Here is a 15,685-nt window from a genome sequence, read left to right on the forward strand (position 1 = left end):
TTGTGGCAACAGGTCCAAATCTTGCTGCTGTGATGGCACACTGTGGTATTTCACCCAGCAGATATTGGAGTTTATCAAAATTGTATTTGTTTCCAAATTCTTTGTGGTCTGTGTAATCTGTGGGAAATACGTGTCTCTAATATGGTCATATATTTTGCACGAGGTTAGGAAGTGTAGCTCAGTTATCACCTCATTTTGTGGGCAGTGGGCACATAGCCTGTCTTCTCTTGAGAGCCAGGTCTGCCTCTCAATAGCAAGGCTATGCCCACTGAGTCTGTACATAGTCAAAGCTTTTCTTAATTTTGGGTCAGTCACAGTGGTCAGGTATTCTGCCAGTGGCCAAATATTATTCTAGTTTGCTCAATGTGTGACGACCCTCCCACTCTGTCTGCCGTATTCTCTCTTTGTTCTTGTTTCCTTATTAGGATGCCGGTGGGCGGAGTTGGAAGGGTCGTCAGCTACATGGGAAACACCTGGGCCCACTGTCATAGGATAAATGCACCACTTCCCCATTCATGGAGGGGAACTCTCTCCATGCAGACACCTTGATAGATTTGGTTATGTTTCATGGTGCTTTTTGGTTGTTTGTTTTAGCATCTTTCAACACCCTGCATTATCACATTCATGCATGCAAAACATTCACTTACACTACTGATTACTGATTACACACACCATTGTATATTATACCTAGTTTCGTTATTTAATAAAATATATCTTGTTACTCCTTATCTCCACGTGGTCTCCCTTTTGTTAAGGGCTCTGAGCCGGTTCGTGACAAGTGGGGGCTCGTCCGGGATTAATTGAACGTATTTGTTTGGGAGAACGTGGAGGTACGTGTTTGGTTTAAATATTTTGTTTGAGTTGATAGGCCCAGTATTGGTTGCCTTAGTTGTTTGGTTTGTGTGCTGCTTTGGAGAGAGTACATTGGTTAGTTTCCAGGCCCTGCCCAGCCTGGAAACTCTTGTTCTACTTTCTGTTGGGACATCGGTCTGAGGTGAGTAATCGGCTGTGTACCTCAGTGGGAGATTTGGATAGGGTAGTACTATTTACTACCCGGAGCTATAGCCTTTTACCCCTGATAGGTTTAGCGACGTGTTTCATTTTTGGAATATGTTGGGCATGGTTAATGTTTGTTATTTTTGTGTGGTGTCTGTGGACTGAGCAGTTGTCTCGGGGGCACATCCGTGGCTTGGTGGAATCTGCCAGCGTGCTGGGGGGTTTATTTCCTTGCCAGCGGGCTACAGTGCGTAAATACCCACCGCAAATCCGCATGAAGACTAGGGTTGAGTTAATGTAGGTTTGGGGAAGCTCCGTATCTCATCTCTCTTCTGTGGTGCTCAGGGTGATTGTCATTTCTTGAGTTGTGGTCTGGTGTGCTCAGCAGAGGGGAAGAGAGAATTTTTTTTGTAACTATGGCGTCTTTTGTAGATGAGTTCATTCGCTTTCCATCAGAGGAATTGTTAGAATTAGGTACTAAAGAACAGCTGTTGAAAATCGCCGAATACTACAAGGTTGAAATTAGTGATAAACGTCTAAAGAATTCTATTAGGTTGATATTGAAGGCCAATTTGATGGAGAGTGGTATTCTTGAAGTTACCACTGGGCCAGCCTCTGCTGAGGAGTCATCTCCCCGTAACGTTACAATGGCCATTCCATCGGTTAGTCCTAGTAGTCTTCTTTTTGAACAGCAGGAAGAACTGCTTCTGTTACAGCAGCAGCATGATCGTGTAAAGTATGAAAAGGAATTAGCATTTAAACAAGATATTGAGTATGCTAAAATCAAGTTGCAACAAGAACGGATAGAGTTGGTTAGGGAAGGAAAGATTTCCGGGGAGAGTTTGTTCTGGGAAGGTGACCCAGATTTACCCAGGGGTCGTTCCTCTTTTGGTCGTGCCCCGGACACATTTGATATTGTTGGGAACTTACGGTTATTACCTCAGTTTAATGAAAAGGACCCTGAGACATTCTTTTCGTTGTTTGAGCGTGTTGCTGACGCTAGGAGTTGGCCTGATTCTGACCGCACCTTAATGTTGCAGTGTGTGCTGACTGGGAAAGCACAGGAAGCATATTCAGCTCTTAGTGTACACGACAGTACCAGTTATGATAAGGTTAAAACGGCTGTGTTACAAATTTATGAATTGGTCCCTGAGGCTTACCGCCAACGATTTAGAACTTTAAAAAAGGATGATAAACAGACTCATGTTGAGTTTGCGCGACAATTATCTTTACAGTTTAATCGCTGGTGTTCCGCCTCTGAAGTTGTGACTTTCCAAGGGATGTGCGATCTGATTATGTTAGAGCAATTTAAGGACACAATCCCTGATCGTATTGCGACATATATTAACGAACGAAAAGTAAAGAATGTCGCTGAAGCTGCGGTTTTGGCGGATGAGTATGTGTTGACTCACAAAAGTGTCTTTGCAGAGCCCCGTATTCGGAATGAGTGGGGGCGTTCGGATAGATTTGGGCTTCGCTCACCGAGACACTTTGGTTCACGGACAGAGTTCAATTCAACTAGGGTTGAGCCTGACTCCCGTGGAAAAGCTGACTTTGGGCAAGAGTGTCATTACTGTCATGATTCAGGTCATTGGAAAAACGAATGTCCGGTTCTCAGGGAAAAGGACAAATTCAGTACGCGTGATTACGTTAAATCTAAGCCTACGGCGTTAGCTGCGCCTGTTCCACATCAGTTCACTCATGATTTATGGTCTCAGGCCCAGGCGCAGGTGAAAGTCCATATTCACCCAGGCTATTTACCTTTCATTACGGAAGGTTTTGTGTCTGTATTAGGGAGTAAGGAATTGGTGCCTGTGAAGATCTTGAGAGACACAGGTGCCTCCGAATCGTTTGTGTTGGAGTCTGTGTTACCCTTTTCAGCTGAGACTGATTCGGGGAATAGTGTTCTAATTAGGGGAATAGGTTTGAACACTCTTTCAGTTCCATTGCATAAACTGATGTTGGATTGTGGACTGGTGAAGGGTGAAGTTGTTGTGGGGGTGCGTCCTTCGTTGCCTATTGAGGGTATTGACGTTATTCTTGGGAATAACTTGGCTGGTGATCGTGTATGGCCTGTCGAGGTTCCATCTCTAGTTGTTTCCATAAAGCCGTCAGTTGTTGAGATTCCCGATGAGTGTACAGCGCTCCCCAGAGATGTTCAGTGCGTGTGCAGTGACGCGTTCTATGAGCCGCGGCGAACTGGTCACTGTGCCGAATAATGAGAATACCGCAAAGAAGTATGCCACTGTTTTCCCTGTTATTCCGTTATCTGTTACCCGCTCAGATCTAATCAATGCGCAACAGACTGACCCCACATTAGAAGAGTTGCGTGACCAAATTGTGCCTGTGGAACAGTTGGGAGATGTCGCCCATGGCTATTTTCTCCAAGAGGATGTCCTGATGAGAAAGTGGGTGTCTCATGGTAGTTGTTTTCTGGGGGAGGCGATTAGTCAGGTTGTGGTACCAGTAAAGCTTCGTGAGTTGGTGTTGACAACTTCTCACAATGGGGTTGCTGGACATATGGGTGTGAGGGAAACATACCATCACATATTAAAACATTTATTTTGGCCTAGGTTAAAGAGGGATGTCTCTGATTTCATCAACTTGTCACACCTGTCAACTGGTAAACCTAATCAAGCTATTAAGCCGGTACCACTGTTTCCTATTCCTGTACTCAGCCAACCTTTTGAGTATTTGATCATTGACTGTGTGGGTCCTTTGCCTCGTGCTAAAAAGGGTAGTAGTGGTGAAATGGCTAAAGAGAAGTTATCATCTTCACAGGAGAGGATGAAGGGCATATTTGATCGCCAAACTGAGCCTCGTCAGTTTACTCCGGGTGACCAGGTTCTTGCTCTGCTGCCAATTGTTGGTTCTCCTTTTCGGGCCAAGTTTCAGGGTCCATATACTGTGGTGCGTCAGTACACTGACCAAAATTACCTAGTTGCCACTCCTGAACGGAGAAAAGCTCACCAGCTGTGCCATGTAAATTTGTTAAAACCCTATTATGCACGTTCCTCTGAGACTGAACAGTGGGAGTCTACAGAGGACGGTAAACCTGTTCGTTTGGCTGATACCGTTGTTTCCTTGGGTTCTTATCATGCTAGATCTGTGCATGAGGAGGAAGATGGGCCTGGTCCTGACGATTGTATATTGCAGGGTAGATTGAAATGAGTAGTCTGTTACGTTGGGAAGTGGCTATGAATCGTTGGGAGTTAAAAAATGAAGGACCTTGTTCTTTTTGTTGGAGTTTGTAGCTGATGTGGTCTCGTGCGCCCTGTTCTTGAATGGTTGTATTGTCTGGTTCTGTCTTTCCTGTCTGTTCCCTCCTGGTCGTGTATTCTTCTTTCCTCTTAAAAGTTGCTTCCTATGCATTAAGGTTGCTGAGGTTTGGGGAGTCTTTCCTCTTAAATGTTGCTTCCTATGCACTAAGGTTGCTGAGGTCTGGGGAGTCTTTCCTCTTAAATGTTGCTTCCTATAAACTAAGGTTGCTGAGGTCTGGGGTCTTCTTTCCTCTTAAATATTGCTTCCCGTGCGCAAAGGTTGCTGAGGTCTGGGGAGGAGGTTGGCTGGGGAAAATTGGAAGTGTGAACATGTAACCCCTCATCAATTTGGGACGCAGAGGCCTGTGTCAATTTGGGACGCAGAGGCCTGTGTCAATTTGGGACGCAGAGGCCTGTGTCAGTTTGGGACGCAGAGGCCTGTGTCAGTTTGGGACGCAGAGGCCTGTGTCAGTTTGGGACGCAGAGGCCTGTGTCAGTTTGGGACGCAGAGGCCTGTGTCAGTTTGGGACGCAGAGGCCTGTGTCAGTTTGGGACGCAGAGGCCTGTGTCAGTTTGGGACGCAGAGGCCTGTGTCAGTTTGGGACGCAGAGGCCTGTGTCAGTTTGGGACGCAGAGGCCTGTGTCAGTTTGGGACGCAGAGGCCTGTGTCAGTTTGGGACGCAGAGGCCTGTGTCAGTTTGGGACGCAGAGGCCTGTGTCAGTTTGGGGGGGCAGGTATGTTGTTCCGGGGTCCTTGTTGGTCCCCGGTTTTATGGGGGGGAATGTGACGACCCTCCCACTCTGTCTGCCGTATTCTCTCTTTGTTCTTGTTTCCTTATTAGGATGCCGGTGGGCGGAGTTGGAAGGGTCGTCAGCTACATGGGAAACACCTGGGCCCACTGTCATAGGATAAATGCACCACTTCCCCATTCATGGAGGGGAACTCTCTCCATGCAGACACCTTGATAGATTCGGTTATGTTTCATGGTGCTTTTTGGTTGTTTGTTTTAGCATCTTTCAACACCCTGCATTATCACATTCATGCATGCAAAACATTCACTTACACTACTGATTACTGATTACACACCATTGTATATTATACCTAGTTTCGTTATTTAATAAAATATATCTTACTCCTTATCTCCACGTGGTCTCCCTTTTGTTACGGGCTCTGAGCCGGTTCGTGACAAATGTTTTGTTAATTATTTCCGATGTTTCAAGTAATTATCTTTTTGTTTTCTCATAATTTGGGTGGATCTCTATCTCTGTCTCTCTCTCTTTCAGTCTCTCTCTCTCTCTGTCTCAGTCTCTCGCTCAGTCTCTCTCTCTCTGTCTCTTTATCTCACTCTCTCTCTCTTAGTCTCTTAGTCTCTCTCTCTCTTAGTCTCTCTCTCTCTGTCTCTGTCTCTCTCTCTCTTAGTCTCTCTCTCTCAGTCTCTCTCTCGCTCGCTCTCTTAGTCTCTGTCTCTGTCTCTCTCTGTCTCTGTCTCTCTGTCTCTGTCTCTCTCTCTTAGTCTCTCTCTCTCTCTCTTAGTCTCTCTCTCTCTCTCTCTCTTAGTCTCTCTTTCTGTCTCTCTCAGTTTCTCTCTCTCTCTCTCTTAGTCTCTCTCTGTCTCTGTCTCTCTGTTAGTCTCTCTCTCTCTTAGTCTCTCTCTCTTAGTCTCTCTCTCTTAGTCTCTCTCTCTTAGTCTCTCTCTTAGTCTCTCTCTCTGTCTCTCTCTCTCTCTCTGTCTCTCTCTCTCTGTCGCTCTCTCTCTGTCGCTCTCTCTCTCTCAGTCGCTCTCTCTCTCTCAGTCGCTCTCTCTCTCTCAGTCGCTCTCTCTCTCTCTGTCGCTCTCTCTCTCTCTGTCGCTCTCTCTCTCTCTGTCGCTCTCTCTCTCTCTGTCGCTCTCTCTCTCTCTCTGTCGCTCTCTCTCTCTCAGTCGCTCTCTCTCTCTCTGTCGCTCTCTCTCTCTCTGTCGCTCTCTCTCTCTCTCTCTGTCGCTCTCTCTCTCTCTGTCGCTCTCTCTCTCTCTCAGTCGCTCTCTCTCTCTCTCAGTCGCTCTCTCTCTCTCTCAGTCGCTCTCTCTCTCTCTGTCGCTCTCTCTCTCTCTCAGTCGCTCTCTCTCTCTCTGTCGCTCTCTCTGTCTCTCTCTCTGTCGCTCTCTCTCTGTCGCTCTCTCTCAGTCGCTCTCTCTCAGTCGCTCTCTCTCAGTCGCTCTCTCTCAGTCGCTCTCTCTCAGTCGCTCTCTCTCAGTCGCTCTCTCTCAGTCGCTCTCTCTCAGTCGCTCTCTCTCAGTCGCTCTCTCTCTGTCGCTCTCTCTCTGTCGCTCTCTCTTAGTCTCTCTCTCTTAGTCGCTCTCTCTCAGTCGCTCTCTCTCAGTCGCTCTCTCTCAGTCGCTCTCTCTCAGTCGCTCTCTCTCAGTCGCTCTCTCTTAGTCTCTCTCTCTTAGTCTCTCTCTCTTAGTCTCTCCCTCTCTCAATTCAATTCATTTTCAATTCATGGGGCTTTATTGGCATGGGAAACATATGTGTACATTGCCAAAGCAAGTGAAACAGATAATAAACAAAAGGGAAATAAACAATAAAAAAATATTAGTAAACATTACACTCACAAAAGTTCCAAAAGAATAAAGACATTTCACATGTCATTATATGTCTACATACAGTGTTGTAATGATGTGCAAATAGATCAAGTACAAAAGGGAAAATAAATAAACATAAATATAGGTTGTATTTGCAATGGTGTTTGTTCTTCATTGGTTGCCCTTTCCTTGTGGCAATAGGTCACAGATCTTGCTGCTGTGATGCACACTGTGGTACTTCAACCAACAGATATGGGAGTTTAACCGATTCAAGTATTTTTAGCCAGATTCTAATTGGTATGTCAAATTTTATGTTCCCTTTGATGGCATAGAAGGCCCTTCATGCCTTGTCTCTCAGATAGTTCACAGCTTTGTGGAAGTTACCTGTGGCGCTGATGTTTAGGCCGAGGTATGCATCGTGTCTAGATGGAATTTGTATTCGTGGTCCTGGCAACTGGACCTTTTTTGGAACACCACTATTTTTGTCTTACTGAGATGTACTATTCAGGGCCCAGGTCTGACAGAATCTGTGCAGAAGATCTAGGTGCCGCTGGAGGCCCTCCTTGGCTGGGGACAGAAGCACCAGATCATCAGCAAACAGTAGACATTCGACTTCAGATTCTAGTAGGGTGAGGCCGTGTGCTGCAGACTGTTCTAGTGCCCTCGACAATTTGTTGATGTCGAAGAGGGTGGGGCTTAAGCTGCATCCCTGTCTCACCCCCTGCCCCTGTGGAAAGAAATGTGTGTTTTTTTAACCTATTTTAACTGCACACTTGTTGTTTGTGTACATGGATTTTATAATGTATGTTTTTCCCCCAACACCACTTTTCCCCCAACATCCATCAATTTGTATAGCAGGCCCTCATGCCAAATTGAGTCGAAAGCATTTTTGAAATCAACAAAGCATGAGTAGACTTTACCTTTGTTTTGGTTTGTTTGTTTCTCAATTAGGGTGTGCAGGGTGAACACATGGTCTGATGTACGGTAATTTGATAAAAAGCCAATTTGACATTTGCTCAGTATATTGTTTTCACTGAGGAAATGTACAAGTCTGCTGTTAATGATAATGCAGAGGATTTCTCCAAGGTTGCTGTTGATGCATATCCCATGGTAGTTATTGGGGTCAAATTTGTCTCCACTTTTGTGGATTGGGGTGATCAGTCCTTGGTTCCACATATTGGAGAATATGCCAAAGCTGAGGATGATGTTAAAGAGTTTAAGTATAGCTAATTTGAATTTGTGGTCTGTATATTTTATCATTTCATTTAGGATACCATCAACCCCACAGGCCTTTTTGGGTTGGAGGGTTTGTATTTTGTCCTGCAGTTCATTCAATGTAATTGGAGAATCCAGTGGGTTCTGGTAGTATTTAATAGTTGATTCTAAGATTTGTTTTTGATCATGTATATGTTTTTGCTGTTTGTCCTTTGTTCTTTGTTATAGAGCCAAAAAGATTGGAGAAGTGGTTTATCCATACTTCTCTATTTTGGATAGATAACTCGCGTTGTTGTTTGTTTGTTGTTTGTTTAGGTTTTCTACTGCCAAGTTTACACCTTCAATATTACAGTGAAACATTTTGTCCAGGAAATTGTCTGGAAGGGATTGAATTTGTTGTTGCCTAGTTGTTTTTTTGATAGATTACCACACTACTTTCCTTCCGTCTATAGCATTTCTTAATATTATTCAGTTCCTTTGGCTTTTATTCCTCATGATTGAGCATAGCTCTGCTCAAGTAGAGTGTGATTTTGCTGTGATCTGATAGGGGTGTCAGTGGACTGACTGTGAACGCTCTAAGAGACTCTGGGTTGAGGTCAGTGATAAAGTAGTCTACAGTACTACCGCCAAGAGATGAGCTATAGGTGTACCTACCATAGTAGTCCCCTCAAAGCCTACTATTGACAATGTACATACCCAGTGTCCGACAGAGCTGCAGGAGTTGTGACCCGTTTCTGTTGGTTATGTTGTAGTTGTGTCTAGGGGGGCATATGGGGGAGGGAATGCTGTCACCTGCAGATAGGTGTTTGTCCCCCTGTGTGCTGAGGGTGTCTGGTTCTTGTCCAGTTCTGGCATTTAGGTCACCACAGACTAGTACATGTCCCTGGTCCTGGAAATTGTTGATCTCCCCCTCTAGGATGGAGAAGCTGTCATCGTTAAAGTATGGGGATGCTATTGGCGGGATATAGGTAGCACACATGAGGACATTTTTCTCTGTTGAGATAATTTCCTCATTCATTTCTAGCCAGATGTAAAATGTTCCTGCTTTGACTAATTTAGGTCTGCTCTATACCAAATTAGCATGCCCCCTGAGTCTCTTCCCTGTTTCACACCTGGTAGTTTGGTGGATGGGACTACCAGCTCTCTGTAACCTAGAGGGCAACCAGTGGGTCTGTCTCCTTTATACCATGTTTCTAGTAGGATGATAATGTCTTTATTTCCAATTTCTTTGATGAAGTCTGGGTTTCTGCTCTTTAGGCCAAAGGCAGATGACCTCAGACCTTGTATATTCCAGGAAGAGATATTAAAAGCTTTGTGTTACATAGTGTCGAGTGTTGTTTTTGTGTGGTTCAGGCCCAGACCATCACAGCAGGTGTGAATAGAGCATGTTGAACATCTGATACATACCTCTTAGGTCGCAGGATGGGGTTTGGGCGGGTGTAATAGTGGGGGTTGGGCCTGTTGCTCTGCTCACGGCCTGGGCATATGTCCTGCTGTCATGTTGAGGTCCTTGTCGTAGGGGCAGGGGGCATGGGGTGGCCAGAAGAGGCATAGGTCTGATATGGGATGCCTATATGGGGTGTGGCCAGGGTTTGCTTGGGGTGGTCTTAACTGGTTGGGGTGTGCTGGTGATGCTGTGGTCTGGGTCCTCTTGGTATGGGTTCTCTCGGTGCAGGTCCTTCAGGACCTGCAGGTCTGGGCGGGGTGTCCGTTGCTCTGTTGCTCCTGTGTGAGGTGCTGAGGCTACGGATGAGGGTTGGGATTGCTGCCTTGTAGAGGTGGACCTGGTCATAAAGGCTGTCCAAGTCCAGGGTGGAGTGGTGGGCCAGGTAGACATTAGGTTTTGAGGCACAGTCTTGCTTAATGCTTGCACTCACCCGCTGTATGGTGGCAGGGTGAAAGCATTTTCGTGGTAGCAGAGTGGAGATAACCACTTGTGCGTTGGGGAAAGTGGAAGAAGCTTTTTCAATCACTCCCTTGAGTGCTGTGGCCGCCCTTTACTGCTGTGTTCTCAGGTCATTTATGTCCGTATGAATTATGATGTGACTGGGGGGACCCTAGTCTGTCCTCTGACAACAGCTCCAGGCCATGTCTAGTGTTTGTGCATCAGCGTTTAGCCACTTTGGGAAAAAGTTTTTCCTCTTGAATGTATTTGCCATTTGAGTCAATGAGGAGCACAATCTCTGGCTTTGTGTGTTCTCAGTGGATGTGTGGGGGCTTTCAAGGTAGCTATCAGGGGAGCTGACAGGGGGGCTGTTAGGAGGGAGTGGGGTCTGTTGGGTTGGTGGGTCCTGTGTTGTTTGTCCCATTGTGGTGTTGAGGTTGTGGTCTGGGTCTGGGTCTGATGTGGGCTGTTTGGCTGGCTTCTCTGGGGGAGTGTCCTGCTCTCTGTCACACCTCAGATTTCTCACCTTCTCCTTCAGTGCCATGTGTGCCTCTAAGTTCTCTCACCTCAGTCCGTAGAGCAGTCAGCTCTCTCAGACAGCTGTCCATCTCCACCTTAAGACCTCTGAGTGTTATTGGGGGGGGAAGGGGGAGGGGGTTGTCCTCTGAGCACCCCCATTAGCTCTCTGAGCACCACCATGTCTCTCTCCAGTAAATTCTGTGAATTTACGCCTCTCAATGATTGAGGAGCAGTGCAGTTGTGAGACCTGGGTGTGATCAGTGCTGGGGAGTTGTCACAGAGAGAGAGCATTTCCTGCTGTGCTCTCTCTTTGAAACTCTCCTGCCATTGTTAGGCTCAAGAGTTTTCACACCTCTCACTTGAAGTTGCAACAAGGTCAGTTCTGTCCTAGTAGCTTGGTAGCTTAGTATTATTTATTTATTAAGCTTTATATAACAACATTACCTACAGATTATTGTCTTTTACTTTTTGGCTTCAGAAGTAGGTTCAGACTGAACAATACTCACTCAGTTTTGTGTTGGATGGTATTTCCAGGTTCGCTTGTGTTTCTTCTGCAGGATTTGGTTCTTGATAGTCCTTGGTAGTAATAGTCCATTCAGGTAATTTAGTCCAAAATCAAGGTTTTTGGTATGGAATTTTATCCATGTGAAAAATGCCAGTTTATCTAAATTTATCCAACTCTAATTCTATCTTCTGGCAGAAGAACTCAGGAGCCCATGAGCTCACTACCTCTCGCTCTCTCTCTGTCACTCTCTCTCACAGAGAGAGAGACTGAGAGAGAGAGATAGAGATAGACAGGGTTGCTGTCCCAGTCCACATGGCTCTCTCACCCATCTCTCTCAATTCAATTCAATTCAATTCAATTGACATGGCAAGTTCATTATTACTTACATTGTCAAAGTATACATATCGAAAAATTTTAATAAAATATATATGTATATATATACACAAATATATATATATTTATATATAAATAAATGGTGGGACTAACAGCAATAATAATAGTAGTAGTGGACATGGGATTACCATTAATAACAGCTACAACAACAATATTAATCAGAACAACAATACATTAAAGCAATGGTAGTAGACCAGTGTCAATATGACTTGAGAAGACACATGACCTGGTACGAAAGACAAAACAGAACTAAGCTAAATGGGAAATATTATCAACATTACTTTGCATTTTTCACTGGCTGTCCCTCAGGTTGTGGCAGGAGGACACATATTTGGCTGCCAAAACTGCACATTTTGGCTTTTCACCCAATAAATATTTGATTTTTTCTTCATCTTTTATAGTTTCAAATTCTTTGTATTGAATTATAATTTTGGGAAAGAAATATGCTCTTAGGTCTGAGTATTTGTCACAGTGTAGTAGGAAATGCACTTCTGTCTCTACCTCTCCCCTGGAGCAGAGTGAGCACAGCCTGTCCTCTCTGGGCAGCCAGGTTTGTCTGTGACGACCGGTCTCTATAGCCAGACTGTGCTCACTGAGTCTGTACCTAGTCAATGTTTTCCTCAGTTTTCTATCAGTCACAGTGGTCAGATAGTCTGCCACCATGTACTGTCTGTTTAGAGCCAAATAGCATTGAAGTTTACTTTGATTTTTTGTGGTGTCTTTCCAATAGGTGATATATTTTTCTTTTTGTTTTGTGATGATTTGGTTGGGCCAGATTTTCTGAGGGCTGTTCCGAGGCTCTATGGGGTTGGTTTGGGTTGGTGAACTGAGCCTCAGAACCAGCTGGCTGAGGGGGCTCTTCTCTGGTTTCATCTCTTGACATTGCAGAGCTGTGTGATGGAATGTTTTAGGGTCACTTGTTTTAGATGGTTGTAAAATTTGATGGCTCTTTTTTCTATTCGAATGAGGGGGTATTGGCCCAATTCTGCCCTACATGCGTTATTTGGAGTTTTTCTTTGTACTTGCAATACAGTCTTGCAAAACTCTGCATGCAATATTTCAATTGGATGTTTGTCCCATTTAGTAAACTCATTATTAGAGAGTGGACCCCATACTTCACTGCCATATAGAGCAATTGGTTCTATAACTGATTGAATTTTTTTTTGCCAGATTCTAATTGGAATTTCAATTTTGATGTTCCTTTTAATGGCATAGAATGCTCTTCTTGCTTTGTCTCTCAGCTCATTCACAGCCATGTGAAAGCTACCTGTGTTGCTGATATTTAGTCCTAGATATGTGTAGTTTTTGGTGTGTTCTAATAGAACTGTGTCCAAATAGAATTTATATTTGTCATCCTTATTTCCGGACCTTTTTTGGAATATCATAATATTAGTTTTTTTTAGGTTAACGGTCAGAGCCCAGGTCTGACAGAACCTGTGAAGACAATCTAGGTGTTGCTGTAACCCCTCTTTAGTGGGAGACAGCAGCACCAGGTCATCTGCGTACAGCAGACACTTGATTTCAGTGTTGTGTAGGGTGATACCAGGTGCTTCCGATTCTTCTAATGTTTTTGCCAATTCATTAATGTAGATGTTAAATAATGTTGGACTTATTGGGCAGCCCTGTTTCACTCCCCGCCCCTGAGAGAAGAAGTCTGTTTGCTTGTTGCCAATTTTAACCGCACATTTGTTTTTAGTGTACATTGATTTAATAAAATCATATGTTTTCCCTCCAAAACCACTTTCTATTAGTTTATAAAAAAGACCTTCGTGCCAAATTGAATCAAATGCTTTCTTGAAATCTACAAAACACGAGTAGATTTTGCCTTTGTTTTGGTTAACTTGTTTATCAATTAGAGTGTGGAGGGTGTAAATGTGGTCTGTTGTACGATAATTTTTTATAAATCCAATCTGGCTTCTGCTCAGGACGTTGTGTTCGTCAAGGAAATGATGTAGTCTGCTATTTATAATACTGCAGAGAATTTTCCCCAAGTTGCTGTTAACGCAAATTCTTCTGTAATTATTTGGGTCAAATTTGTCTGCATTTTTATAGATTGGTGTGATCAATCCCTGGTTCCAAATATCGGGGAAAATACCTGCAGTGAGGATAATGTTGAAGAGTTTGAGTATAGCCAATTTGAATTTGTGGTCTGTATATTTGATCATTTCATTTAAAATCCCATCAGCACCACAGGCCTTTTTGGGTTGGAGAGTGCATATTTGTTCCAATAATTATTCTTCTGTAATTGGGGTATCCACAGGATTCTGATAGTCTTTGACTGCTAATTCAAGGATTTATAATTTTTCTTGTATATCTTTTTGTTCTGGGCTCTTTGTTATATTGCTGTAGAGGTTTGCAAAGTGATTTCTCCACATATCCCCATTTTGGATAGCCAATTCCTTATGATGAGGTTTGTTTAAATCTCTCTCTCTCTCTCTCTCTCTCTCTCTCTCTCTCTCTCTCTCTCTCTCTCTCTCTCTCTCTCTCTCTCTCTCTCTCTCTCTCTCTCTCTCTCTCTCTCTCTCTCTCTCTCTCTCTCTCTCTCTCTCTCTCTCTCTCTCTCTCTCTCTCTCTCTCTCTCTCTCTCTCTCTCTCTCTCTCTCATCCCTGTTTCCTGTTTCCTGTCTCTGATTCATGTTTCTGGGTGTGCTCACTGCGCTGTTCAAACAATTCCACCCCGAACAGGGAGATTAGGAGTCTAAAACCTAGCCATCATGAAATGTCAAAGTGCTACAAATCAATCTATTGTCTCATTTTGATGGCATCACAGCTAAATCCCAGCAAAATGCAAAAATCAGTCAGCTGGATGTTCAAGTTTGCCAATCTAAAGCACGATGATGTCTCTCAGCATGGCTTGAATTTATCTTCAATTAAGGACTTGAATGTCTTGGATGATTGGATGGGAACGGTTTTAAGTTAGATCACATGTAAGCATGCACACACCTACTGCACACAGATATACAGATGCATGTACAGTAGCAGTTAAAAGTTTGGACACACCTACTCATTCAAGGGTTTTTCTTAATTTTTTCTATTTTCTACATTGTAGAATAATAGTGAAGACATCAAAACTATGAAATAACAGATATGGAATCATGTAGTAACCAAAAAAGTGTTAATATATTTTATATTTAAGATTCTTCAAAGTAGCCACCCTTTGCCTTGATGACAGCTTTGCACACTCTTGGCATTCTCTCAACCAGCTTCACCTGGAATGCTTTTCCAACAGTCTTGAAGGAGTTCCCACATATGCTGAGCACTTGTTGGCTGCTTTTCCATCACTCTGCGGTCCAATTCATCCCAAACCATCTCATTTGGGTTAAGGTTGGGGGATTGTGGAGGCCGGGTTATCTGATGCAGCACTCCATCACTCTCCTTCTTGGTCAAATAGCCTTTACACAGCCTGGAGGTGTGTGTTGGGTCATCATCCTTTTGAAAAACAAATGATTGTTCCACTAAGCGCAAACCAGATGGGATGGCGTATCAATGCAGAATGCTGTGTTAGCCATGCTAGTTAAGTGTGCCTTGAATTCTAAATAAATCACTGACAGTGTCACCGGTAAAGCACCCGCACACCATCACACCTCCTACTCCTCTATGCTTCACGGTGGGAACTACACATGCGGTGATCATCCGTTCACCTATTCTGCGTCTCACAAAGACACAGCGGTTGGAACCAAAAATCACAAATTTTGACTCCGGTCTAATGTTCAATGCTCGTGTTTCTTGGCCCAAGCAAGTCTCTTCTTCTTATTGGTGTCCTTTAGTAGTGGTTTCTTCGCAGCAATTCAACCATGAAGGCCTGATTCACACAGTCTCCTCTGAAAAGTTGATGTTGAGATGTGTCTGTTACTTGAACTCCGTGAAGTATTTTTTTGGGCTGCAATTTCTGAGGCTGGTAACTCTAATGAACTTATCCTCTGCAGCAGAAGTAACTCTGGGTCTTCCTTTCCTGTGGCGGTCCTCATGAGAGACAGTTTCATCATAGCGCTTGATGGTTTTTGCGCCTGCACTTGAAGAAACTATCAAAGTTCTTGATATTTTCCGGATTGACTGACCTTCTGTCACGATCGTTAGAATAACTGGACCAAAGTGCAGCGTGATCTGGGTTCCACATCTTTTTATTACTAGGTGAAACTCACAGCAAAACAAAACAATAAATAGAAAACGAAACGTGAAGCTGCTATAGTGCTCACAGGCAACTATACATAGTCAAGATCCCACAAAGCACAAAGGGGAAATGGCTGCCTAAATATGATCCCCAATCAGAGACAACGACAAACAGCTGCATCTGATTGGGGACCATACCTGGCCAACATAGAAACATAATCACCTAGATGACCCATCC

This window comes from Salvelinus namaycush, unplaced genomic scaffold (assembly GCF_016432855.1).
Source record: "Salvelinus namaycush isolate Seneca unplaced genomic scaffold, SaNama_1.0 Scaffold37, whole genome shotgun sequence".
NCBI lineage: Eukaryota > Metazoa > Chordata > Actinopteri > Salmoniformes > Salmonidae > Salvelinus > Salvelinus namaycush.